The following is a 27,149-nucleotide window of genomic DNA, read 5'->3' on the forward strand; positions in this document are numbered from 1 at the left end:
CCTGAGGCTAGTAAAAGAAAAATAGAATAGAAATGAACCTTAAGGACCATGCTTTTTCAATAGAGAATCCTACTTCAATGTAAATGCTCATATATTTTTAGAATATTTCATTTTCACGGAAAAACTTTTTCAGTGAATTTTATCTTTAATAGCTAAAGAAAATTTTAATATCTCAGACACTCTTCTGGTTTATTGGTTAAAAATATTTAACATGATCTTTGATGTTGGATATGTATTTTCAAATGTTTACTGAAAGAGAAATGGCACATTATGAAAATGAAGTCGAGCAGGACCCTGTGGGTCCTATTCAGCTTCCATGACCTTCCCTGAGTTCCAAAGGGCAGGTTAAAACAGTTGCCAATCAGGGAACGGAAGCTGAAACCCCCAACAAGTGGAAGATGAAGCATTCTTCAGAGAAGATCAGGAGACCACCTGAGGCCAGATTAAAGGACTGCAGGCCCTGCACACACCCTAATCTTCTCAGCAACCCCGCCCTTGAACCATTGCTATAAAACTCCTCACCAAACCCTCCTGGGTTGGGACACACAGTTTTGAGGGCAGGAGCCCGCTGTGTCGCCCTTTGCCTGGCAAGGCAATAACGCTATTCTTTTCTACTTCACCCAAAACTCTGTCTCCGAGATTCAATTCAGCACTGGTGCACAGAGGCTGAGCTTTTGGCATCAGAAACAGCAAAGCATGAGGTGTCTGGCCCCAGTGCTAACAGTAATTCATGGCATATCCAGGGCACGTTACTCGATTTCTCTGGAATCATCTTTCCTTAGAAGTAAGCGTTTTAGGCAATGATTTCTCAAGTCTCTAAAGGGTTGAAGGGAGAATATGACACCACCAGATACGCCTATTTGGCATGAAGATTATCTTGAGGCTGATCATTTTTAAGAAACAGCAGACACAGGAGAAGCTCTGAAAACCCGGGAAGAAGTTACCCTTTTGTAAGAGGCATTTGCATGTACAAGGGAAACCTCCATCTGTAAGGGTGTCTTCCTTTCTGTACCAGGAAGAAAAGGATGCTCTGAATCTCAAGGGTCTTATCAAGCGAGAAGGCAAGGACTCCAGTCTGCACAGCCACCTTACCCTTGCTTACTGTGCTTCTCCTGGTCCCCTCCCTTACCTGGCTCTCTTCACTCCAACACCTTCTTTTGTCTTTAGCTGGAGCTGGTACTTAAGGGGGTGGCTTGGGCCATTTCAGGGAGTTACTCAGTTTGCCTGGGTATCTCCCCTGTATAGGGGAGGTATACATGTTATTAAACTTCTGTTTGTTTTTGTCCTATTAATGTGTCTTTTATTACAGGGGTTCTCAGCCCGAACCTGAAAGGGTAGAGGGAGAATTATTTCTCCTGATCCATGGGGTCTAAATTATAGAAGGAAAATAGGTTCCATTTCTGTAAAACACCAGAGTTTCAAATGGTTCTATGATGTAAATCAGTGTGGATTGGGGTCAAAGTGAGAGTGACTTCAGATGATGTGGTTGGCCTTGGAGGACGCTGAAATGAGATACATGGTCACCCCCACATCTCCCATATTTGGGGTAATCTCTGATGTGGGGTTGCTCGCATTGTCAGGGATGCGTGTCCACCGATGGGATGAAGACGGCTCTGCTCTATTGATAGGATGGGGGGTAGTGACTCCAGGCTTTATTATCAGTGATGAGAAGAGGAGCTCTAGGCAGGGAAATGGAGGGAAGGAAGCCCCTGAAGATCTCACTGGTGCCTGGGAGCCTGCAGGATGCAAGCAATTTGCCCTTCTACCTCAAGGGGGCTCAGAGTTGTGTTATATGTAACTAAAAAGCATGGGGAAAACTTCAGCCTTGTAAGATTAAAACTGGCCACATTGGCTCAGCCTGAGTTAGAGCTTCCCCCAACCTTTTGTATTGCTTTAACTTTTTGAAACACATTACGGAAATGACTGAAATTAGCAGATGTGATTGTTTCAGTATTATTTTAATAATTATATATATGATAGATAGAAAAATAAATCAAGCAAGGGACAGAAGATTTTTTTTTCCCTTGAGACCCCAATGGGTCCTGTGTAAATTTGCTCAAGAACATCCTGATATGTGAAGGAGGATAACGATCTCCAAATGCAGAGAGCTGTCTAGACCCTAATATCATAACTTATACTGGACCAGACCTCAAATATCAATGGCTACAGAGACATTGGTCTCGGTGGACAGACGCATAACCCTGTCATCAGCCCCAATAAACAGACTGGCAAGAAGAGTTTATGGAGGATGGCGTAAACCTGCTGACCGCAGTTCCTTCCGGCCCTACGCTCACCATCCGTAGGGGCACTGATGCCAGCGTGGTGGTACAGTGCCCAGAGCGCAACAGCATCCTTGACGCCCTGGCACACAGGAGGCAGGTCCTACACTATCATCGCCTTCCTTGTTTTGGGGGGCAACAGACAATACTAGCAAGCGGACAGAGATACTGTTTCACAGGCAGTCTCACGTTTAAAAAGCCATTTTCCAGATAAACAACAAGGTCCTACTGCAGAGCAGAGGGAACTGTATTCAGTATCCTGTGACAAGCCATAATGGAAAAGAATATGAAAAAAAAATGTATATATATGTATGCATAGCTGAGTCACTTTGCTGTACAGAAGAAATTAACACATCGTAAATCAACTCTACTTAAAGTTTTTTAAAAAGCCATTGCCACATCTAAAAAGAAAAGCTATTTTCCATTACTGCCATTTTAACATTTTTATAATGACAGTGGTGATTATCATCAAAATGTCCAGTTTAGTATGTAGGCATGTATCATTTCAAAGGCTTGAGTTTTAATCTTAAAAGACTGAAGTTTCCCCCATGCTCTTTAGTTACATATAACACAACTCTGAGCCCTCTTGAGGTAGAAGGGCAAATTGCTTGCATCCTGCAGACTCCCAGGCACCAGTGCAAGATCTCCAGGGGCTTCCTTCCCTCCGTTTCCCTGTCTAGAGTTTCTCTTCTCATCACTGATAATGAAGCCTGGAGTCACTACCCCCACTCCTATCAATAGATTTGAGGTTACGGTTAAAATTCATCATGTTATATGTGGCCAATGTGCAGTTATGGAAAAATGGGGGAAACGGACATAAGAGTTGGAAAAAAGTCATCTATTTTCTTCTTCTCCAAGTCACTGATGACAAGAGGTCACGCAACAAGTCAGTGGACATATTTCCAAGCCCAAAAGTGGGAGAGAATTCAGAGCCCTCAGAAGTTATTAAAATGTATTTGCTGGAATGATACCCTAGTGTATAAACAAGGTAATGGCCAAGATGTGGTCGGGGTGTGTGTGTGTGTGTGTGTGTGTGTGTGTGTGTGTGTGTGTGTGTGTGTGTGTGTGTGTGTGTGTGTGTGTGTGTGTGTGTGTGTGTGTGTGTGTGTGTGTGTGTGTGTGTGTGTGTGTGTGTGTGTGTGTGTGTGTGTGTGTGTGTGTGTGATGGGCTTACTGGTGTTACAATTTGCCTGAGCCTCCCTGGAACCTAAGTTAGAAGCCAAAAAGCACGATCAACTGTTAGATCAGAAAAAGAAGGTGCGTGAGTGGTAGGGATAAGAATTACTATACAAAATAGTATAAAAAGCAGTTTTTCCTTCTCATCTTTGTTAAAAATAACATTTTTTTTTCCACCTACAGACTTTGATCATCCTTGGGATTTGGAACAAAGAATAAAAATATTGGGTTTCTTTAAGGTTTGCTTAGATATGCAATCAAAATGACACTTTCTCTCATGAAAAGTGTTTTTCTAACCAACACACGCATTAATAATTTAAGGTCACTTCTAACCAATGCTTCATTTAAAAATTAATTGAGAAAAAACAGGTCTCAAAAGAGAATTCTCTGTGAGCTGTAAATGCTGGTACCGGTAGACTGCACACGTCGGAGTTTGACAGAATCCCTTTGAAAGGCATGTTCTAACTGGGCTTTTTAACTTGCTGGAAGCAAACACATCTCTAAACTAAGTGTCTATAGCATTTACTGTATTGCACACATTGAAGAACTATAAAAAGATAACATCATTAAAAACTGACTGAGGGAGTAAAACATATGTTACATTTCTAAGATAAAATGAAAGTATGGGAATTGCAACATTGAAATGTCAGCTTATGAATTATGTTGGAAAATGTACATTTTGATAAATGTTTTAATTCCTTCAAGTGGTTACAGGTATAATGACATAAATTGAACAAACAAAAGATTACTACTACTTCTTAGAGCCTCATGAATCTAGGGAAGGAAATCTTCAACTTGGTTCAACCTAGAGTAAAATTATTTGTTTACATACTGTTTTTGACAAACTGAAGAAATTAACGATCTTTAATCTAACACAACTGCTGTACCAGGAACCAGGATATGTCTTTTTAAAAAAATTACTGGGCTTCCCTGGTGGCGCAGTGGTTGCGAATCTGCCTGCTAATGCAGGGGACATGGGTTCGAGCCCTGGTCTGGGAAGATCCCACATGCCGCGGAGCGGCTGGGACCGTGAGCCACAGCTACTGAGCCTGCGCATCTGGAGCCTGTGCTCCACAACGGGAGAGGCCGCGATAGTGAGAGGTCTGCGCACCGCGACGAAGAGTGGCCCTCGCTCGCCGCAACTAGAGAAAGCCCTCATGAAATGAGGACCCAACGCAGCCAAAATAAATAAATTAATTAAAAAAAAATACTTAGTAAAGTAATCCTGCTCATGATAAAAAAAACATCCCCTTTCCCTGCACCTACCATTATGTACTTCACTCCAAGGAACAAATACCGTTGCGAAATCAGGATTTTAATTAACCTATGATTCCGTCTCGCTAACTCTAAGCTATTTTTCTTGACGTATTATCTTGAGAGACAGACTATTAACTTTCAGCTTTTCTAGCTTCCTTATATTGATATCATACCCTCTCCTCTCCCATAATCCTCACGATTTAGTTAAATCAATAATTTTAGTAACTCTTTAGTTATAGAATTTTAAATTTTGGCCACTACCCAAGTCCATATAGAGGGTGGCTTATGACCACCACTGCAGCAGATACGGATGGAAATTTTCCCTAACCTCCTCCACTCCCCCGCTAAGAAGTCCTATCGCCTCTCCTTTGCTTGAATCCCACCACTACTGATGTCGCCCATGTTTATTTCTGGAACTATAATTGTATTTTCTGTTCCTAACAGGTAGGTTAATTCTAGGCACTGAAAAATCAGTAAATGTGATAAACGTCAGCGTTATAAATATTACTTCTGCACCAATTTTTTTATCATATGGTATTTTTTTGTAGAATGTATCTTACATTCTTAGGTTCATAACTATCTTTCTTTTCTTCTTAATTTCTGTATTTATCGTAAAAACTCTCCCATGTTTCCTGATCATATACAAAAGGATACAGGATATTTTTTCTTTCCATAAACTACAGTTCTCGCTCCAGAGACCCCAGCCTTCTGCTCCAAACACAGCTGCTTGTCACGGACATTAACGTGCACCACTCTTCTATGTTTAAGCTTCTTAGGTTACAAAGCTTCTCTTCTCCTGATTTAGTCATTTTATTGAAGGCCCTACTTGGAAAGGATTAATGGAAGGTGGTATCTATCATTACATAACAACATAACAAATAACCCCCAAGTCTGAGCAGCTTAGACAACAATCATTTATCTCACACAGTGTCTGAAGGTCAAAATGTGGAGGTCGCCTGGCTGGGTGGTGTGTGCTCAGGGTCTCTAATGAAACTGCATTTAAGCCATTGGCCAGGGCTGCAGTCACCTGGAGGCTTGACTCTGCCGCAGGATCCGCGCCTAAGATGGCAAGAACAGGAGACCTCGGTTCCTTGCTGGCTGCGGGCAGAAGGTGGTAGTTCCTCACCACAGGGGGACCCTCCCCAGGGCAGCCCCTTCACGGGGCAGCTGGCCTCCCCCAAAGCAACTGACCCAACAGACTCAAAAAGACCAAGGTGAAGTATGCAATGCTGCTATATAACCTAGGTGCAGAACTCACACACCATCACTTCTGCTTTGTTGGGTTAATTATGAAGCAAGTCACTAAGCCCAGCCCAGGGGAGGGGACCAGGCTCCGCCTTTTGAATGCAAGTATCCGTGAATCTGGGCACACAATTCTAAAGCCAACTTAGGATTCTCAAACCGATCCCCCTAAAACTGAGCTCCTCTGCTGAGTTTATGATTAACCTCTCTCTCCACAACTGTATTCCCTGTCTTGACGGCTCCCCTCAAGACCAAGGGGAGGAATATCAAAGAGAAGAGGATACTGAAACCAAGCAGTGTCCTGGGGGGCTCTCCTGGGTACAAAAGTCTATCCATGTCCCCATTTCTTGTTTGCAGGAAAAAGGCTCCCACCTCCTACACCTTCCTTGAGTTCCAAAGGGCAGATAACTAATTGGGGAAGGGAGGGAACGCAGAAACAAGGGAGGAGCCGTCCAGAAACAGTGCAGCAATAAAGCAGGGTCCTGGTTCCTCCTCAAAGGACACACGTAACAATATATCTCTGAGTTCTTCCACAGGAAAAAAGGCCCCCACCCAGGTGGAGGGTGGTAACTTCAGGCTGAGCACAAGCACATGAACCCCAGACTCGCTGGAACCAGAAGGCTGATGACTTGAGATTCCCAGAACACCACGCAGTTACCTCCCCACCTGCCCACCAGAGGAAGGTTTCACACCCTGCAGCCCTCCCCGCAAATGTTGCCTGTAAAAACTCTTCCCCCAAAACTATCAGGGAGTTCAGGTCTTGTGAGCCAAGCCACCCGTTCTCCTTGGTTGGCTGGGCAACGATCCTATCCCTGCTCCCAACTCCCAAGCCACCCATTCTCCTTGCTTGGCCCTGCAACAGTCCTGCCTCTGCGCCCAACTCTGACACGTGCGTTTGCTTGGCCTTACTGTGCATCAGGCACGTGAACTTGGGTTCAACAGCAATTCATTATCCCGTCCTACTGCTTCAGTGGGCACCACATTACAGTTTGAAAAGCATTTTCGTGCAGAACAGTGCAGGTATTGTGCCATTGTGTTTTGCGAGAAAGTCTTGCATATGAAAAGTTTGGCTTTGATTCTGTTGTAAGTTTTCTGAGTTGTTTTGCTTTGCTTTGTGTCCTGTCTGATTTAAAATACACATGCCATTGATTCTGGTAGTGATGTGCTACGAACTCTTCACGAGCAATGAACTTGCAGGTACTGAATGCCGCTTACGAGTGCAGAAACACAGGGTTAGGTTCCTGAGAGTCTCTGGTCACAACATTTCATCAACTGATCAATACATGTGTGATCTTGTTTATTCTGTGTTTCTTTGGAAAGACACCTTATTCACCATATACTGATTCCTTAACACTGGACTCACGGCAGTGTAAGTCATGCCTGAACGAAGTCAATGGAGCACATGCATTTTCTCCATAAGGCGTACCACGGGCTTCTTGTGCTTAGGGACATCAGATAGCACTACACATGGGGCCACTGTAAACAGCAGAATCACTGAAATAAACCACAAGGATGCCCAAACAGGGCACTAAGTAGACCACAAGTGCAGGCTCATGTTTACAGTGTGGGAGCTGAAACAACATATTGTGTCTTGCCTGACCCAGCTGGGCAAGTGTGTGTCTGGTGACACAAACCTTTCACCACCATGTGCACGTCCACCAATGCCTGTGAAAGAATTGTGAGCACTGATTTTGGGGTTACATGTAAATTTTAGTGCAGACACCAAATCCTGAATCAGATTAAAGCTATGTTTTCTTTCTTCTTGGTGCTCAGAAATTTCACAGTGAGGCATACGGTGGATCTATTTTCATTCATCATGCTTAGCTTTCAGTGGGGATTTAGGGTGCAGGCATATCTTTTCTGTGCACCGTTTCTTTGACCTTTCCACCTCTCTGTTTGCTCTGATCATCCTTTTGGAAACGTACACTAGTCACGAGTTAGGAAGGTAAACGGGAGTAGTGGTAGGAAGGAGAGAAAAATGTTTGTGAAAGATTCCAAGGAATGAGGAAATACTTAAAACACTAATGAGAAGGGGATGATAATGAGATTTCAATGGAAGGAATGGATAATGATATTAATGATTAAAGAAAACTTTTATTGCTTCCATGTGCCAGGCAAGGAACCGACCACGGTGTATGAAGGCATTAACTGAGTTCTCCTGTACAGCCCCAATCTGCAGACGGGGAAAATCGGGCTGACAGAAGGCGAGGAATTTTCCCAGTGCCCCACACCAGCCAGCGGCACGGCTGCCCTGGAAGCCAGGTCTGTCTAACTCCACTGGACACGCACTAAACTCACTCCTTCTAGATGGCGTAGGGGAGCAAAGCTGGCCACCCCCAAAGCTTTGCCTCTTTGGCATGAGGATTATGTCTAGCCAAGAACAGTCAAGGCCCGAAAGACTCAAAAAGAACGTGTGACCTTCCCCTAACTGCCTGAGGAATGGAGACAGAGGACCTGCCCCAGGAAGGGAGCCGTCACCCTAGATAACGATACTGTGAACCGGGTGTGTAGGTGGGGAGGAACCCAGCAAGGTCTGCCTGTTACAATCCCTCTCTGTGTCCCCCTGTCTCTGCAGGCCCAGCAAACTCCGTCTCCATGGGAACTGCCCTCCTCCCCTCTGAGGTCCCAAACCACTACCCCAGCAGGCTCTTCTGTCTTGACTGAGGAAGGTATTTAAGTGGAGGGCTTCTGCCATTTTGGCGAGTGACTGAGTTTTCCTGGGTCTCTCCCATGTATACGTGGTAGTAAATTTTGATTTTTCTCCTGTTGATCTGACTCAGGTCAATTTAATTCTCACACAAGACAGAAGAGCCTGGAAGCACAGAGGAAAATGTCTTTGTTCCCAACAGAGGACACAGGTCCTTCACTCCCATTCCCCACACAGGTGCTGCACAAACACTGTGGTTTGATTCCCACCTCAGAGAGCTCCTGCAGGCGTGTACTGCAAATACCCTCAGAGTATTCCCTTGAGGGACTCAACATAACGTACTCAATAACTCACCCTTTATGGGACCCCTTTTTGTGTCTCACTTTTCCGTTCACCTACCAGGCTTTAGACAGCATGTCGGCACTACATTTGGGGGTCACTTTAAACAGCAAAACCACTCAGATACGGCACAAAGTTCCATGACATGGCACTAAGCAGACAGCACAAAGGACACTATTTACGGTGTGAAAGCTGGAACTAGAAGGGAGAGCATCACCTGTCCAACCTAAGCTGGGAAAGCAAGTGTCAGGGACCCAAATGTTTTACCACAAATTTGAGGTCACCTCTGCAGGAAGCTCCTTGTACGACAATCCTGCTTTGGGCTCTGCTGGTGAGAAAACCCAAACTACATCAGTGTTACTCCCAGGATTCCAAACTAGATAAATGGAGACAATAATTCGATGAGGGCTGGACTAAAACTAGCTCGTCCATGGCTGTGTCCTTTCTGCCTGGTCCAAAACCTGCCTGGGTGTAGGTCTCAAGAATTACTATTTTTTATTAAAGAATACTTTACTTAAATATTACATTAGCTGCAGGAGTACAACATAGTGATTTGATAGTTTTATAGATTATACTCCATATAAGGTTATAATAAGATACTGGCTATATTCCCCGTGCTGTACATTACATCCTTGTAACTTATTTATTTTATACCTAGCAGTTTGGACCTTTTAATCCCCTTCACCCATCTTGTCCCTCCCCGTGTGATAACCACTAATTTGTTCTCTGTATCTGTGAGTCTGTTCCTGTTTTGTTGTATTTGTTCCTTTGCTTTATTTTTTAGATTCCACATGTAAGTAAAAACATACAATATTTGTCTTTCTCTGTCTTACTTATTTCACTAAGCATAATACCCTCAAGAATTATTTTTCAATCATTTGCAAAAAGTGCAAATGACTGATGGTCTGTTTCTTTGCCTATCCATACATTTCTCTTGTGAACGCGAAACTACACCCGCTCAAAATTTAATGTGAGAGGTCAACCAAGGCATGCAGTGTACAGAAGACCACTGACCACCTGGTTGACTTTTTAAACACAGGTGAAACTATGATTTGAACACCAAAGTACCTCTGACTGCCAATACTGAGGCTCTGATGAGAGGGACAAGCATTGGTGGATTCTAAGGAGTCGGGGTCAAGAAAAATGAAGTCATTTTTTTCATATCAGAGGCCAGAGTTTATGCAAAGATTGGTGATGGCATCACAAGTATATTTCCTACCAAAAGAAACAAGTGTGTGAGCAGAAGGCTGGAATAAAGTAATCTTGCCAGAGTCTATTGTACTGGGCCAGGACGCATCCTTTCTTTCCAAGCCCTGTGGGTTTCTGCTGTCCCACCGTTTTCAATTCCTTCCCCCCGACGACTCCTTCTCTGTGGGGATGTGCAGCCTTCTTCCCGTCACCAGCCTTTAAAAGTGGATGTCTCCACTGCTCTTCTGTTCTCGCCATCCTACCCAATTCGTGGGTAAGCCCACAGATGTGTCTAACTCCTTCTCAAACATGACTGACTTCTAAATTTATTTATGACTTTATTCTGATTTCTAGATCCATATTTCAAGTTATCAACAAGGCATCTCTACCTGAACCCCCAACAGAGGTCTCACATTCATTAAATCCTACCCCTGGCTGATTCCTTCACGTCTACCCGCTTCCCCACAGGTGCCCTCCTTCCTGTGTTCCCTGCTTGGGCCAAGCTGAGGAAAGGTCACAATACCTTAGTCTCGGGACAATCTCTGGCCTAAACCATGGACTTGCAAGCATTTCTAGTGGCTGTCGTGTTCATGACGTAGTGCCCCCGTCCACAAGGGATACGCTGTAATAATCACAGTGCATGCCTGAAACCATGGAGAGTACCAAACCCTATAGGTACACACCTGTACATACACACCTATGATAAAGTTTAATTTATAAATTAGGCACAGAGATCAACAATGATAACTAATAATAAAATAGAACAATTACAACAATATATTGCAATAAAAGTTATGTGAGTGAGGCCTCGCTCTCTCAGAATATCTTACTGTACACACTGAATGCCTTTTCCAGCCTAAGTAATAAGCACTTACCGTGCACAGTGGCCGTCACTTTCGTAGTCAGAGGGACAAGAGCAAAACGAGCACAACCTTCTTTTTCCTTCCTCACAGTTTCACAGACAGAAGATCGCTTCTTGCTGTTGATCTCAGCAAGCTCAGCGTATTTTTTGCTTTATTGAGAACATCCACCGTTTTGCTGAAAGGAGGATGCTCTTTGGCGTGTGTGAACTGCCTGCATCACTACTCTTGGGCTTTGGGGCCATTATAAAGTAAGATAAGGGTTCCATGAACACGAGCACTGCCATGACACTCGACCTGATAACTGAGGCACCTACGAAGTCACTAACGGGGATTCACTGAAGACAGGGATGATTCCCGGCCGGGAAGGAGCGGGACGGTGAGACATTTCCCCACACTACTCAGAGCGGCGCGCAATTTCAAACTCATGACTTCTTTATCTCTGGACTTTCCCAATTAACATTTGTCGACCTCGGATGACGGCAGGTAACTGAAACCTTGGCAAGAGAAAGCAAGGGTAAGAGGACCACGTCATATCCTACCAAATCACGGTACACACCACATCCTACCGGTCGCACCCTAGCGAACCAGACCTTCTGAACCTGTGCCTCTCTGGGGATGTTCAGAGGCCGCACTGGACGAGCCTCTTCATTCCTCTGTCCCCACACGTGCTCAGCACTTGCGGTCATCTCCTTTCTGCTCCCCCAGGCTACCAAGGCCTTCCATCTCTTTCCCTAGTCCATCCACTGTACTGTTAACAGCAGCCACTCGAGTATGCGAATATGGCTGCGCTAGTCTCTGGCTGACAACTTGTCCTCAGAGGTTGCCTATGTCAGTAAGGATGAAGTTCACATGGGTTTTCGTGGTGTAGCGTATCTTTCATGAACTGGCCCGCTCAAGTCCTTCTCCTGCTTGCTGTGCGCCTGCCCATGTGTTTCGTGCCGTGGGCAGACTTAGTTAACTCAAAGTCTCCGGTCCTAGACCCGTTCCCAAGGACACAGCAGATATGTCTCCCGCCATCTTAAGACGCACTTCCCAGGCCAACTCTTTCTACTTAAGGCTTAGCTTAAAACTCTCTCTTACGGACCTAGAGATAATCATACTGAGTGAGGTCAGTCAGACAGAGAAAGACAAATACCATATGACGTCACTTCTGTGTGGAATCTAATTTTTAAAAAAAGATACAAATGAACTTATTTACAAAACAGAAGCAGACTTACAGATACTGAAAACAAACTTACGATTACCAAAGGGCAAACGTGGGTTGCGGGTTTAAATCAGGAGCTGGGATGGACACAATATTATATATAAGACAGATGACTGATGGGGACCTACTGTGTAGCACAGGGAACTCTGCCCAATATTCTGTGCTAATCTATATGAGAAAAGAATCTAAAAAAGAAGGAATATACGTATATGTATACCTAAGTCACTTCGCTGTACACCTGAAGCTCACACAACACTGTAACTCAAGTATGCTCCAATAAAATTCAAAAAACACAAAACACAGCTGTACGTGAAGTTCTCTGTGACTGTATATCCTCATATGCTTTCTCTTCACCTTAAATATACCTGCACTGAGTACTTACCATTTTGGTTTTATTTGTTTTCAAATAAAAATTATCTGGGGACTTTGTCTGGGGATATTATCTGGGGACTTCCCTAGTGGTCCAGTGGTTAAGACTCTGAGCTTCCACTGCAGGGGGCATGGTTTTGATCCCTGGTCAGGGAACTAAGATCCCGCATGCCGTGTGGCATGGCCAAGTAAATAAAAATAGATGCAAAAAAAAAAAATCTATAATGAACAAAAAAATCAAAATTAAAAAAAAAGAAAGACTATATTATCTGGAGAGAGGACCTTTCATCTTTCATCTTAGTTTTTGTTGAGTGTGCCAAGAACACTCTATTTTCTATTTTCTCAGAGGAAAATAAATAAAGGGATGTTGACATTTTTCTCTCACCTTGAACTCGTGTCTGACCTGAAATACCAAAAGAAGAGTCTGTCTTACTGGCAATGGAAGTATCTTTACCCTCAAGTTACTTCTGTTGATTAAATCTAGCACTCTCCATCCACACTTGCCCTTCAACCTCAGATCAAAACACTCAGCGCAATAAACAAGTTGTTTGGAAGATTTAATGGGGCTTCCGCAGGTCTCCAGTTAGTCTCCAGACACTAAACTGGGGAAGTCCTGTTTAATTTACATCTAGACTTAGTACAGGAGTCACTGTGGGAAGGCAATCATTTTTGAAGACCCAGGAGTTCAAACGGAGCTGGGTTTCCAAAACATCATTAATGATGAGACACGGCTACAGCATTTCCTGAGAGTTCCACACAGAAAGGATTTAGAGCAGTTCAAATAGACTCATCGCTTCTGAGCTTCTGTTAGGAAAGAAAAACACAGCCAAGAATTCTTCACTCCCTTTACCAAATCTTTTCTGGTGATGAGGTCACAGGCTCATGAAGATGCTCGACTCAACGTTCCAGAACAGAAAGCCTAGGAAGTCAGGGCTGGCTGAAAACGAGAAGCCTGACTGTCTGCTTGAAGAATGTACGTATCACCAAACTGGGATTCTGACAAAGTTCGCTTTTGCTTCAATTGTTTTCCCCCATACAGTAGAAGGAGAAGAGCCTCATTACACAGAACAAATGCATCAACAAATGTAGTTGCAATGACATTAACGTGTAAGGATGATAAAGCCTGGACACAGAACTTGGTTTCCAAGCCTGGAATTTCTGATGAGAAGTTCCTCTCAACACTTGCCAACACACATTCGTTTTTTGTAACTCTCAGTTTTATAAGGAAAATTGCTTCTCTGTGCCCTTTCCGGCCCAGACTAACAGCAAAGGAATCGTGATAGCATCAGCATGGAAGAAAGAGCACAGTTAAACATGTACAAAGTAACTATCCAGCCCTGAGAAGCACTTGGCTGTCTGGCTGGGGAGGGGAGTACATACGGTCGGCAATATTCCATTGAACAATGATTTGGGTCACGGTCGGCAATATTCCATAGAACAATGATTTGGGTCACGGTCGGCAATATTCCATAGAACAACGATTTGCATCAGCAAAACAAGTCTATTTTAACTGTTTAAGTCTATCAACAGGGGAAGATTTTTGTCTCTTTACTTTTATTTTAATGACCTTTTTGGGAAAATATGTTAACTAATACTTTAAAACACAGCCCCTTCTCCCCTTTTGAGTCTCTGGTGGGGAAGGATGGGTGAATTATATTCCACACTGGTCAGATCACGGGGCATCATCACCACTGGTCCAGGTAAAGATCCTCTGCTCTTTATCACGTGTTCCTTTTCATCACTATTCCTCACCCCAATGTTGGGAACTATGTAATATGTTTCACAGGAGTTATTTGCTCACCTGTGTTTATGAAGTGTGTAGCGTTTTATGTGGGTTTCATGTGTATGTAAATCATATTGATATACATCCCATTATGTGTTCATATTTTCACCCCCAAACTGCGCTTTTAACTTCTATCCAACTTTTCCCCTTCATTTGCTCACTGAAAGAGTGGTAGCTTCTTCCTGAAGTCACAACCACAAGGTTACCTTGAAGCTTCTGTATTCCCTTTTAGTTCTGCCATGAACTCCACAACCACAAGGAATGAGATTCCCCCCCACACACACAAACTGAGGGAGCTTAGAAGTGGATCCTTCCCTCGTCACGCTTCCAGAGGACAACACACCCCACTGGATACCTTGACCATGTGAGACCCAAGCAGAGGACCCAGCCAAGTCGCACCCAGACTCCTGACCCATAGAAACCGGGACCATGTTTGAAGCTGCTCAGTGTGTGGTAATTTGTTACACAGCCACAGCTAACTGATACAATTTCCCATAATGACTTCAGTCTCCTCAGAATCAACTCTCTGATCCAAAGACAACCTGGTGGAACAAAAGCACAGAAGCTCTTTGCTTCCCTTGGTCTTCACTGCTCCCTGATACACCAAGGTCTATGACCCAGGCACCTAATTCTCTTGACTATGATATCAAGTTTACAGCTCTGAGTTCACAAGGTTCAACTATTTTGATTCAAATCAGTGACTTGGAGCAACTGACTGGCATTGTTTGTACAACAGTTATTAGAGCACCCATCCCATATTTATACAAAGAAGTTTAATGAGATCATTCGTGGACATCTTCAAAGCACCACTCAGCATTTGACAAGCACTCACCAAATAGTCACCATTAGGGTCACTGCAGTCTAACTAAATTCAACGAACGGGAGTTTGTGTGCCACAGAGAACACTAGGTTCTCAACAGTGGATGTTAAATGAATAAATTGAAAGAAATAACAACGTTGTTTGCTTGGGAGAGATGAATTGAAGGAAAATTACGGAATCCATCAAGACCTTCCACTTCTGGACACAAACAAGTGATTGGACTTTGTTCTCCCTTGACTTTTTGATTTCAAATCTAAATTTGATTTGAATATTAGGTCTCCGCATGTTTAATCTCAGGTGTCTACAGCATCATGGACCACAGGAACATTCTCCTCCCACTGGAGGAGATGGAACGGTGATATGCAGACAAACATTTCACACTGAGCCTCGTCGGCCACTTCATGTTATTCTGGAGGCGGTTTACCTTGTTGCAAAAGCTTGAGTCTCAAAATGCGAAACAGAGGAGCAGGAAAAGGGCCAATCCGAATGCCTCCCTGAATTACGTAAATTTACAAAACAGTGTTTCGTCACATCAAAAGGAGCTGCATACCTGGAACTTTTCACCGCGACAGCTGCAGAAAAGACTGGCCTCTTTTCTCTTTCTCCACCCCCAGAGGCACGAAGCACCTTTCATCTCTTCCAGCAGAACCTTTCATCCAGCAGTAGCCACTTCCTGCTCTGACCCCTGAGCATGACTCGTTCACCCTGTGTTGCAATGAACACACATTTTCATGAGCTCTCCCGTTCTCTAATCTCTCCCAGGGTCACGCCAAATAGAACCACAATGAAGTCTGTTTAAGACACCATCTGGAACACGATACTACATTTCTGACATAAGACGAACCTTGCCATGAAGGATGGTGGTGGCACAAACGTATGCAAGTGGTTTCATATTTGGGGATTTACAAGGAACGGCAATGCGGGGGGGAAGAGCCACTCTCCACAGAGCATCATGATGCGAAGAGGGAAAGTGTGGACAGATCAGAGGGGAAAAAAAGTGTATGCCGTTGGAGAAAAATCATAGTATCATGTAGGGGATGGCTCACGATGGTTCTTAGGACACACACAGGCCCCCACCTAGTTTTGTAAGTAAAGCTTTACTGGAACACAGGCACACCTAGCTGCTTACATGTCACGTATCTCTGGGTGCTTACTCGCTACCCCAGCAGAGCTGAGTAGTTGAAACAAGGACCATACAGTTCATAAAGCCTGATGTATTTACCATCTGACCCTTTACAGGAAACTATACTGAACCCTGCAGAGCAGGTAGAGCACGGGGATTGTGGAACCAGTGAAAGATTCAGACTCCAGCTAGTCATTGCATCTTGTATTTTTGGTATTGTGGACAGGACTCAAACAGGTTAGAACTACATCTGGCCCAGAGCATCAGAGGTGCTTACCAAATGGCTGTTATTTTCCCATCCCTCATGTAGACAATTCAACAAAAAGCAAATCACCGTGTTTCCGTACCTCTCACAATATTATTTCAGAGAAAAGTACACATAGCAAAAGACATCACGAGTCAGGGCGCTTCTGAGTGGGTCAACTACATATTTTCTATACAATATTCACCAAAGTTCAGCTGAGAATTTCCCAACTAGATTTAATTTAACAAATTACCTTCCATCAGGATGGCAGGTAATTTATTAAACATTACATTTTCTGATAATTTTGGGAGAAGAAAATTTATTGAAAATTGGATCCCAAATACAGGTAAGGATATAATGGAAAATCAATGTGGATGACCTACCATTTATACCTTTAGGTGAATGGGATCCTAAGAATATTATCACGGTCCTATGAGTTTTATCTTTGGTGTTCAATTCTAAGGTACAATTTAAATGGAATAAAGGTGACATTGTTCTTGGAACAAAGGAAAATGGCAAAGTAAAGATAACTAAAAAACTATAAATAGGTTGGAAAGGGGAAAAAATGCCAAATGTGGGTAAGGCTTTAGATTTGACTTTTATTTTTTTGCCACTCTGAGCAATAGAGGCCGGGGTGAGCTACCAGTTCTTCTAAAAGCAGCCCTGCGTGAGATCACGCAACAGCATCTGTTGTTTTCACCCACCTCTGCCCTCCAGGGCTTCTCTTGTACTCCTGTGTCTGAGCATCGATACCCAGGAGACGGCCCCGTCTTTGGCACACCTCCTGCCCGTTTCACAAAGCCACCTCCTGCTTCCTGGACCGAATACAACTGTTTTTCCCCAACTCACCCACCCTCGGCCCCCATCTCTTCTACTCCACGCTGTTTCTGGTCCCAATGATACACCTTCAGTAATATTCATTTGCAAAACCTCGATCTTAGTGGCAAATGAAAGGGGCATTTCTCTAGCACCTTTAACCAAAGTGTCCAAGAACTCTGTGAAGCCTGGCCGGCACGGAGGGCATAACGTCTACTCAAAATCTCCAGCCGGTGACAAGTCAGAGCTCTAGGGTTTCCTTTGCAACGGGGTGCCAGTCCAGGGTCGCTGGCTGGGGAGTCTGGGAGTCAGTGTGAGGGACTGTGTCAGGCTTGGCAGTGGTCCTGCCCCAGCAGACAGCCAACAGCACCACCCGGGTGGGTGGGTGATGGCATCACTGGCCCACTGGAAGAACTCCAGTTGGACGAAATAAACATCATCTGATTAAATAGCCATTTGGATGACGGAACTGCCACAAAGAGGTAGCTCTGTGGGCAAGAGCAGACTTACCGATCGGAAACATGTGTTCAAACCCTACTGCTCACTGTACCGATCTCAGCGCTTGAACGTACCGGAATGTGTGTGAACGAGCACGTCTGGGATGAAGACATCAGTCTTGGCTTCCGTCTTGCATATGCAAAATTGCTCCAGGAATGAATAGCCTAGGCTGTTTGTGTGCCAGGCTCTTCAGCTGGGATCAAGACACAAAACATCGTTGTTGGGTGAGGAAGATGAGGTGCCTGGAATGTGAAATCTTCCAGACAGTGGGGCAGGAGGAGAACCCTGCTGGTGCCAGAATGCCTGCAAAACAGGAAAAGGACAGAGACTTAGCAGCAGTTTACATCTATTGCTTTTAGGCCTCTGACCAAGATCCCTGGAAGAACTTTTTCCTTCAAATGGAAATTTACCTCTTTGAATAGTCCCTTGGAAGAGGACCTCTAATTAGCAGACAGTCTGCTGATGGGGACCATTTGCAATAGGGAGGCAACGCCCTTTGCCATAAATATTGAAGGGATTAAAAAATCGAATAACAGTAAACACACACACACCTCTCCTTAAAAAAATAAAAATTTCAGGGCTTCTCTGGTGGCGCAGTGGTTGAGAGTCCGCCTGCCGATGCAGGGGACACGGGTTCGTGCCCCGGTCCGGGAAGATCCCACAGGCCGCGGAGCGGCTGGGCCCATGAGCCATGGCTGCTGAGCCTGCGCGTCTGGAGCCTGTGCTCCACAACGGGAGAGGCCACGGCAGTGAGAGGCCCGCGTACCGCAAAAAAAAAAAAAATAATAATAATAATAATAAAAAAATAAAAACTTCAGGGAAACCTAGATAACCCGTTTATCCCATCGACAATGAAGCTTGGCAGGTTGCTAATTAGAACAATTCAACAATTGTAATTCAACGTGTACATTTAAGAACATGTTCAAGCTGCAGTGATTCAATTTCGCAAGACATGCATTCCATCAGGTCTGCCTGAGCATGGCCTCTCCCATGCCATGATCTCAGAGAAACCGGAAGTGATTTATGAGGACTCCAAGGAGAACAGTCAGGGTTCGCCAGACCCTCCCTTCTGTTGTAATCACAGAGAACTCCATGCTGTGTGGCGACCACACGCACAGTCCTGGGACGGGTTCTCCAAGGGTGACGTGGGTGACAGCAGGTTGGCTGTGTGTCTACATTGATATATATATATTTTTCTTTTTCATAAGAAAAAGGAGACTCACTTTTTATTTGGAAGTAAAATGTCTTTTTCCCTAAAGAAAATGTCTGTTTTCTTTTTTCCATCTGTAACAATTCATTTATATCTCCTCAAAATTAGAGTTTTTGGCAGGATTCCCTTACTTGCAGAAATACAAAACACAGAGAGTCTGCTATGAAATAAATAACTGAGAAGAAGTCAGAGCACACACGTGTCACCTTATTCCCCCAGACCCTCTCCAATGAGATTTATAGGCTCCCTTGCTGGATACGGGTCTCCACTGGGACAGGTCTACTCTCCTGGCCTCTGAAAACCATCCTGCTAATTCAAGGAGTGATTCGCCAGGTAGGTTTCAACTGGAATAAGCTTATGGAACATTTCAGAGGGTGTCAATTGTGTTGCAACCAAGAGATCAAGAAACAGAAACGAGAGTGATTTCTCCGCCTTGACAGCGGGATGGATTACGCAACGGGTGATCGTTAATTACTCACGCGGTGTATAAGGATTCTGCAGCAGCCATGCCAGTTCTCTACATGGTAAATCAGAACCAAAGAACGTTTTGTTTCGTGGATAACTGGCTGTATTCACAGAAGAGAAGAAGATCTCTCATCTCAGAGAACCACATCAAACTGCTCTAAGAGAACGGTTTCGTTTCAGAGAACCGTTATCTGTGCTGGAAGCCCTGCTTTATTTAGCTACAGTCTTGAACTCATCCCTCTTTGATTCTACAGCAGGGAGATATGAGCCACGGGCCGTTATGTTTTCGGGAGTCTTTCAGGCTACCAAAAATAAATAAATAAGCTGCTGTCTTCAAAATAAACAAGTAACCATCTGCACAGGAGGAAATTGCACCCTGCTGCGTCATCAACAAAGGCAATAATTAGAGTCAGATTAAGAAACAAAACAAAATACCTGAGGGGTACAGAGGAAAAAAGGACCCAAATGGTGCATCTGGGACCCGACGACACAAAGAAAGACTCAGAGTTCCAGTCTGTGATGGGATTTGAGGACTCCCAAGGAAAGCTCTCTCCAACTACCTCCCTGACAGTATGCCTGAAACTGCTTGCTCAGGCATCCTCTCACTGGGATTGAAGGCTTCCATTTAGGGTCTCTCACAGATAGTTCTGCCAACCTGGGAACACAGTGGCTTTTGGAAGAAGCCATGAGTAAATATAAGCACCCTCTGTGCCGTTGTGCAAATCACAGATAAATGGTGGCTCTGAGAGGGCGGGTTCCTACCAAGGAAAGTTTTGTTTCAAGTACGGGAGGGTTAATAAGCTGGGTACTGCCAGGGGCAGATGGCCCAAAAGAGACCTGAGAGGAGCTGGATTCTGAAGGACCTAGGGACCGGCTGGCTAGAAAGGAAAGTGTGGAGACCAGAGTTCCGAGATGAGAGATGCCAAACCTTGCCACCTTCTGTACGCCCTGTCGAGGCAGGCTGGGCTACTTGAGGGTGGAACCCTAGCTTATTTTTGCATGACAGAGAGCACTTCTATTTTCATTCAAAAAAAACTTACCCTATGTGTTAGACTGAACAATTTTAAAAAGAAGTTTACTTAGCTGGGGTATAGCTGGATACTTCTGTTTTGTAGAATTCTATATTCTAATGTAGAATTTATGGGCCCCATGGCTCAAAGGCTTCCAGGTAACAAAACGAAGGTTCTTAAAGAAGGAGGCAGAGGGAAGAGTCAAACCCTATACCCTTCCCTCTGTGGGTCCCTCGGCCACAGGCTGGGGGAAGAAGAGACGCTTCGTACTGGACCCAAACTTGAAAGCAGGCGGGACCTTTCAATACCAGAAAAACGAGACTTTGTCACAAAAAAATGAGACTGGTTTCCATAATTAGAAATATCTGGAAAGCAACAGGGTACGGTCAAGTTCTCTTTAACGGTTAGGATAAGGTCCTTAAGATGTAACGTGTGACGGCAGCGTTAGAGAAAGACAAAGTGTCTTCCTCTGCGTCAGTTCAGAACTGCACATCCCACAAGCTCCATTTTCATCCTAGGAGGCCAGAGGCACACCGCTTCTCTCTGTATCTCCATCGAACCAACTTCTCCAAGCAGCTGGCAGTCTCACTGCATCCTACCCTCTGCGTCATCAAGCATTACCCCGTCCGCTACTCTATTCAGCAAAGAAACTTGTTTCCATTATCGCCCTCCAAAGAGATTTCTGAAATGTTTTTCTCCTCATCAACACCCCCTGATTGACTAGCCTTACAATCCTACTCCTGGGCATATATCCAGAGAAAAACATGATTCAAAAGGATACACGCACCCCAATGTTCATTGCAGCACTGTTTACAATAGCCAAGACGTGGAAGCGACCTAAACGTCCACTGACAGACGAATGGATAAAGATGTGGTACACGTATATGATGGAACATTTCTCAGCCATCAAAAAGAATGAAATCATGCCATTGGCAGCTACATGGATGGACCTAGAGATGATCATACTAAGTGAAGTAAGTCAGACATAAAAAGACCAAGATCATATGACATTGGTTATATGTGGAATCTAAAAAAAAAAAAAAGATACAAATGAACTTATTTACAAAACAGAAACAGACTCACAGACTTACAGAATGAATTTATGGTGACTGGCAGGACGAAGGGTGGGGGGGAGGGATAGACTGGGAGTTTGGGATTGACATGTACACACTAGTACATTTAAAATAGATAACCAACAAGGACGTATGGGAAAAAATACAAAACAAAACAAAACACACCCCGTGAAATTCTAATACCATGGATATCCCTGCATCTGTTTATATACTGTATTATTGTATGCTTTATACATAACATAATAAGATTTCTTTCCACTCTCTGTCCCCAAGAACATTTGCTGAGGATGCCTGCCTTAGACAACTCCCTGACTCCCTCTGCCTCAGGTAAAAGAAAGAAGGGAGTCTGGAGTGGGTGGTTTTCCATGTTGCATACGAAGGAGGCATAGGGTTGCACAGAGCAGTCTCCACGACCACCCGAAGGAGTGCCGGCGAGGCACCATTTTGCCCAGCAGCCACAAGGGCCACCCTCCACCCATCCCATACTCTGCATGCACACAACGGAGTGGGCCTTCCAATTCAACCTCAGCAGCTCTGCTGTCGCAGGTCTCCACTGCAGGGTTCTCTGCTTTTTGCCAGTTTATAAAATTGGTTCAGGGTTTTAAAAAAAAAAGTGAAAAGTCCTTTTGTCTCAGTGTACCTGAATGGCCCGCACACTTTCAGCTTCTGGCTCTGTTTAATAAGGTGACAATGCCTACGTGCATTTTACTAAAAAGGCAAGTATGTACTCATAAAGCCTCAAAAACGTTGGTGGGATCCCACCACACGGGGAAAATGTATCCTTTGTGGAGACTGCTCTGTGTGCCCCTCAGATCACTCCCATTGGCCCTTTGCTGATAAGCCCCACTCCATTCACCCCTGGAAGAGTCCCGCCAGTGATGAATATTTATAGCTTTATATATATTTTGGAAAAGAATTGAACCTATAATATAGCACGTAGCTGTTTTGGATTTCACTACATTTCAACTGCATTACACTCAATGCACTATAATGCATTCAAGGCACTACGTTCAACTGCATTACGTTTCAAGGCGAACTGCAATTAAAATATGACAACGCTGTGACATTCGATTATGATCTCTCGGGGCCTTATTTCATGGTGGGCAAACCTCCATACAAGAGGTCAACACCGTAACAATGTCACTGCTCTTCCCGTCGGCACAGCCTGCAACAGGATGATCCAATCAACCACATCATTCAGTTGATTTGACACAAAAGCAACAGAACTGCAGACATAGATCCCCGCTGTCAGTCTACCTGAAATTCTTGCCCTGCTATGAAGAGCTGTAAAGCAGGAACAGACATATCTTCTCGTTAATGAATGAGATGTCACGGGAAAACAGAGGGGGGAGTGACTGACTCCGCTTAGAGGCTCCTGTGACAGGGTCAGGTGATTTTGAGCTGGCTTTTGTAGGGCCTCGCCAAGAAGAGAATGCAATAGGATTCCAGATACAGGAAATACCTTGATTAACACATCCCAGGAGGCTTCCCGTGTATGGTATTGCCATCTAGTTCTTGGATTCTTCAGGCAAAGTTGATATGAGACGTGGCAGGAAGGGGCGGGGGATGGGAGCGGGGCTGGTGGAGAAAAGAAACCACTCAGTAAGCTTTCGTCGTCCTCAAGAATTTTACAAGACGCCAACATGCCTGAGGTCTGCCCTGTAGGGGACGGCGAGTCCCTGAAAGCTTTACGCAGGGGAGAGAGGTTTGTTTTTTTATTACTTTGGCAAGTCCAAAGTTGCACAAAATGTAGACAGTAAGCATAAAAGCCATGCAGTGTGAGTGTCAAGGTTACGTCTGGCGATTCTTACCTCCTAGACTCAAAATTAAGCAGAAGCCCACGCCACTGAACTGAGTTCTACCAAGATTTCTACTGAGGATAATATGATTAAGTTCCACTCAAAATAAATCCATTCGCAATCATTTAAATACAACGGACCCAATATTTGGTTTGAAGTATTTCTCTGAGCAGAGACACTTGCATATAGATAGCTGTAAATCAATAGGTGAGGGCGAATACATACATATCTATGCGTATATTTGAAAAACGACAGATTTTATGCTATTTTAATTCACTGACAAAAGTCTTTGAAAGGTTTTGAACTCCAAATGAAACGACGGAATTTAAATCCCAAGCAAGAACAGTGAAATACTGAATCCAGGAGAAAAACTTCACGCAGAGCCCTAAAGAGATGTGAAAACTGCAGAATTTCTTTAAAAATTCAGCAACCTACAAATGTCAGACAACCGTGAAGGGCATTCTCTATTGAGTCTAGTACTAGATTGGATCTTGATGGATACAATTATACAATTAACTGAGGAGCTGTGAGTTTATTTTGTTTTGATGAGCAAGAGAGATTTCGCTCTAAATATAATCTGTGCCAGCTGGCCAATTCAGGTCTCTTCCCCTCTTTTGATTTTCACAAACCAAGTATGTGCGTTCTACACACCGTGCTGGTAACCAGTAAATGTTGCCTGTAATGCGTACTGTTTGGCAGGACATATGCGAGCATTTCCATACATCTAATTGCAGCACGAGTATTGTACTCTGGGTGGAAAAGTTCTTAGCATTTATGAGATCACTGCCAATCACCATGTATATTTTCACAGATCACTTCGTGTTCAAATGTAAGCAAATCCACGTGCACACTTTCCAACTGGACGCGTGATGGCAGGCTCATAGTGCGTGGCTGGGAGAGAGTACGTACAACTCCATTACTCTGATGACTGATCAAATATCATTAATTTAACCATCTTTCAAATTACGCTCTCTTTACAGAAGTAGAGATTTTTGTTTCTTTGCCATATAGAGCAAGCTGAAAGCTGTGATTCTTCCAACATGGAAAATAAGCTTGAGCTTCTTAAAATCAAATTAATGTCTGAAGTGGCTCTTCCTTAAAAAAATTAAATATAGAAGAACAAAACCAAAGTTTATCGAGAGAGATGGATAACTTCCTTCGTAGAATGACTTTTTACTTTACAAGAAGATTCACAGCAGGGTTCCTTGAAATATTGGACATACCTAGTGCCCACACATGTGGAAAGACTTAAAAAGTCCTGATCTGGAAATCATCCGTTGCATTATATTATCAAGTAAATCACATAAACTCATTTATGTTTAAACTCTGCCAGCGTCTAGCATTTCTTCTTCTTAGTGTCTGTCCACATTGATTGAGAGAGAGAGTTACGCAACATTGCCCACAGCTGCTTATAACCTTCTGAGAGCCACTCGAGACAATCTATTTCAAAGATACTCAGTGTAGGCTGAATAAATGGTTTGATGAAATAGCTCGGGGACGGGAACCATTTCCAAATCTAAAGTCTTTTCCATCCATCTTTCTCCCAGGAGGTTCACTGGCCACTGCTTGGACATGACTTATGCTAAATGACCTCATGTACCAGAGCTGCCTGTCCAATCACTGTAAGACAGAAGTGACAAAGTTCTAGCAGATGATTAAGCCAGGAACATAGGCTCATCCTATGGAACTGGACGCTATTCTCCGAGGAGCTTAGAGACATAACATTGAATATAGGAAGATGCCAAGGATGATCTAACTGGACTTGGACTGGCTGAGGGGCCATGTTTATCCTAGAGGTAATAGGGAGCTCATCATCTGATGAAAAATCAAATAAGTTATCTGATGTATACTGAAAACCGAAAACACAAGCAGCAAGGAACGTCATAGCACTATTGTTCTGAAAATAACATGGGGTTGTGTTTTTGATTAAGGAGCTGTGGAAGAGTTTCTTCATAGCTCACTCAGGCCAGGGAGCAGATTTCCAGGAGAGGTGGGGCACAGAGTGCACTTTAGATCATCCTGCTTGACTTGTGTCATTTCTTTAAACAACAGACACGTGGAATATTTCTAATCAGACACATTTTAAGGAGGCTCCGTCATTTACTCTCTGGTTCCTGAACTTACTCAAAGTTTCCTGTTACAACTGCCATGTCACCTTTCTTCAAATAGAGAGAAATTTGGGGTCTTAGCTCAGGCTGCTGTAACACAATCTCATACACTGGGTGGTTTAGCGAAAACAGACATTTATTTCTCACAATTCTGGAGGCCGCAAGTCAGATCAGAGTACGAGCATGGTCGGGTTCTGGTGGGGACCCTCCTGGTTCACAGACAGAAGAGTTTGGGGTACACAAACATTCAGTCCATAACAGTTAGTCTTTAATAAACGTTAGCAACTAAAAGAAGAATCACTGATTAGAAATTATTTGCTTTTACTGATGCAGATTAAGTTGCCTTTCATACACAAACATTCCTTTAAAATGACTCTTTAGAAGTGATTGTATCTCTTCGTGTTTGATGGTAGATGACAGACTAGATAAAATGACAGATTACACAATAGATTAGATAGATAGACACACAGAGAGAGGGGGAGAGAAGAAGGAAGGAAGGAAGGAGAGAGGGAGGGAGGGACAGAATGAAGGAAGGAAGCCAGCAAGGAAGAAAAGAAACAAGGAAGAAAGAAAGGAAGAGAGAAAGAAAGAAGAAAGAAAGAGCCATCCTGGGTTCCTCCCGAAAGAAAGCTTCAAACAATCACTTTTGTGCAGGTGGCTTATTTAGGTGGTGATCTCAGGAGTCGGGGGAAAGGATGGAAGGCGTTGTGGGTAAATGGGGCTAATCCTCCCCTATCTGCTTAGGTCTGTATAGATACGCTTCTGGGATTTCACCTTCAGGTGGAGCACTTACAGTTGACCCTAAACAACTCAGGAGTTGAGGGCACTGACCCTCTAAGTGGTGGAGAACTTGCATACAACTTTACAGTCAGCCCTCTGTATCCATGGTTCCTCCACATCTTCGAGGTTCTGCGTCCCTGGATTCAACTGACCGGGCATCCTGGAACACTGTAGTATTTATTATTGAAGAAAATCCACGGATGAGTGGACACGTGCATTTCAAACCCATGTGGTTCAGGGATCAACTGTATCCAACAGCATTCAGGCCCTACGGACTGTGGGCTGTCCCAGGGGTGTTAACCCCCTTCACTTCTGGATTAGGAAGCATGCTCAGAGCTCTCCCCTGCGGTCCTACAACGCACAAGTCTGAGAAGGACCAAGGGAGAAGGCACAGGATGACCAGTGTGGACTTCTGAAGGACGATGCCTTCAGGAAGAGTGAATCAGCCCTGCAAGGAACGGCTCAGCACAGCAACCGCTGGGCTCCCAGGGAAGGCAGGCCAGTGGCTGTGTGTCTGCCATCCAGAGGAGGGGTCAGATACAGAAGATGCAGACTGTATGGTTGCTGGGTTTTGAGAGGCATTTCTCCTGCTGACAGTGGTGTTGGAGTCTTATTTTAGTGACTAAAGTTCATTAAAGACTAAGTGTTACGGACTGAATGTTGGTGCCACAGTCACGACTCAAAGGAGGTGACTCCCCACTCCACTTGGACAAAGCAAAGATCATGGGTGCTTCCGGAAGATCTTCTGTGTCATCATTGCTAAGCCATGTCCATCAGCCATAAGAAAACAGAGGTGAAAACAAGTTTTTTTTTTTTTTTTAAATAAATTTATTTATTTATGGCTGCATTGGGTCTT

Source organism: Tursiops truncatus, chromosome Y, assembly GCF_011762595.2.
Source record: "Tursiops truncatus isolate mTurTru1 chromosome Y, mTurTru1.mat.Y, whole genome shotgun sequence".
Lineage (NCBI taxonomy): Eukaryota > Metazoa > Chordata > Mammalia > Artiodactyla > Delphinidae > Tursiops > Tursiops truncatus.